Source organism: Apium graveolens, chromosome 7 (assembly GCF_009905375.1).
Source record: "Apium graveolens cultivar Ventura chromosome 7, ASM990537v1, whole genome shotgun sequence".
In the NCBI taxonomy this organism is placed as follows: Eukaryota; Viridiplantae; Streptophyta; class Magnoliopsida; order Apiales; family Apiaceae; genus Apium; species Apium graveolens.
The window spans coordinates 85,850,793-85,853,460 of NC_133653.1; positions in this window are offsets into that span (position 1 = coordinate 85,850,793).

The following is a 2,668-nucleotide window of genomic DNA, read 5'->3' on the forward strand; positions in this document are numbered from 1 at the left end:
GAGTTTCCCTGGTCATCACCTCTGTCATCCTTCTTCTTCAGTATTTGAGTAGGTGAGCATTTGGACTTAACTACCTTCTCCCCCTTTTTGGCATCATCAGGAAGAGAGAGAGAGAGAGAGAGAGAGAGAGAGAGAGAGAGAGAGAAGAAGTTCAACTGAAGATTGGATCTCATCCAATTGAGCTTTCTGAGAAGCTTGATTTTTTAGGACCTCAGTAATTTGGGCCTGTTGCTTCTCTTGAATTTTCTCAATGGCTTCAACTTTCTCAAGAGTAGGTCTGATATATCTATTCTTGTCAATCTTGATCTGTAGATCTAGCTTATCAGCATTTTCCTTTAGTGTATCAACCTTAGCATGAGTAATAGAATGTAGACCATGAAGACTTGTTGTATTCATAGCTGTAACCTTGAGTTGAGTCTTGAAATCAGAATTTGACAATAACTCATCAGCTTTTGACACATGCTCTGTCAGAATTTTGGTGCTTTGAATAAAATTTGATTCATTCCACTTCTTGGTCTACTCCACACCTCTGTGAGTATCCTCCCAAGGAATAGGTGCATCATGTTCAACAAATTTCTTTACCAATGCTTCCTTGCCCAGAATGGGAGCTGGAGTCTTAATAGAAACACTATCTTCGGAACTTGAGGAAGACTCATTATAGTCTGACAGCACTACAGTGTTTGAAGCAACTGGAGATTCAGGAATAAAATCATCTAAATTCTGAGCATCAGAATTTATCTCCAGAACTGGTGTAGATGGTATCTTAGCATCTAAGATTGGAGAGTTGACTGTAGATGGCTGAGTTGTTGTAGGAGCGTCCAAATAAAGAACAGTTGGAATGTGCAGCCTAGTGATATCAATTTCAGGACTTAATCCTGAACCTTCAATTGTTTTCTCTCTTACCGGAGAAATAGTAGGAGTGATCACTGTATTAGGAACAGTGTCTTGAGCTTTAGCGGGAAGGGCTTCAATGATAATTGGCTCTTTTGAGATCAGAGATTCCTGATCCCCTTCCTCAGCTTCTGCAGAATCTTCAGATGGAGATTTAGCATTATACCTCTTTGCCCTCATTTTCTTTAGTCTCCTTGCCAATGAAGGAGTTGCCTTTTTAGTAGAGTTTACAGTTCTTTTCCTCTTCAAAGTATCAGAACTTTGAGCTTCAGCATTTACCTGAGGGATTGACCCTTCAGCTTCTGTTTCTTTCTGAAAATTGACATTCTCAGCTTCAACTATCACAGGTTCTGAAGCATGAAACTGTGCTTCAATTGTGTCTCAAATCATCACAATTTATTATTGACCATAATTTTAATCAAAACATTCATCAAGAGATATAGTTCAAATAGATGAAGTAAAGATTAATAGACTACAATAAGAACATTCACATTCACATAATATGAGAGAAATAGAGACGAAATCTTGCAATCAAAGGAAATTTCATTAAAATATCCAAAGAGTACATCTTATGAAATTTATAGATTTCATGCAAAAGATTACCAGATAAGCCCAGTCTAAGAACGTGAACATCAACAGCCTTAGTCCTAGAAGAAAACCTATCGACTACTTCCTCCTGCTGCTGACAAAGAGTATTGCAAGACGGATGATCCGTTCTTGCTGAAGAAGAGTCTCTCTTCATTCTTCTTCCAAACGATCAAGATGGAGCTGATAGTCCATTAAAAAGAACAAGAGGTTTGTGTGAACCTCTTGTGGAACCAAGTTTATGATCTCTTCAGGAATGGTGGTGACATGCCATTCCTATTGCCAGTCATCATAACTAAACTCTACATTGAAATTTTCATAGTTCATAAACATGTTGAAAAGAACCATTTTTGTTTATGAAGGAGAAAAATGATGAGAATTAAAAGAGAGAGAATGAGTTTGTGTGAGAATGGAAGATGATTTGGCTGCTGACTTGTTTTCTTCAGAGTTTAATCATTAGAACTTCCATCAGAACTTGTCCTCAAAATTTATGCATACGACACTTAACTGTTTGTCAGAAACAACTTAATCACCACAGTAATTTTCATCATTCATATGGAGTGAAAGTGTGTGCATTCAGCAGAATATCAGATAAAGATTAAAGTCTGATAAACTTCAGTACATCTTAAAAATAAGGCATAACTAAGAAAAATGCTTAAAATCTGTCATCAATCATGAAGTCTACTATAAAACAAATTTATGCAGGAGTACACCTCAACTGTTTGTGCTCATTTTATGCATCTTTTGAACTTTCTTTTTACAGTGGCTTCTCAGTGTAAGTGACTCACAACTGCTTATCATAATTTATGCTGTTATCAGAGTATTTCTCCAGTAATCAGAGAATGTGAAAAGTCACCAAGAAAAATTTATTTGCTTTTCTAATTCATATTACTTAATACCAGCAATGCACTTGGGTCTTCCCTTTCACATATTTACTCTAGATCTCAAAGGAGTACCTGACTTTTCTTTTCTTTTATTTTATTTTGATAAGTGAGGCTTATCAGCATTTAGTTCATCCTTAAGATTTACTGACATCGGAATTTGACAGATAAGAAGCAAGAATCTAGTTTGTGACTTAGTAATAAGACACACAAAGTAAACTTGACTAAGCTCAATATCAGAATTTGCTTGCGTTAATGAGTTTCCACATAAACAACTAATTCAAACATGGGATTTCTAGTATCTTAAAGAC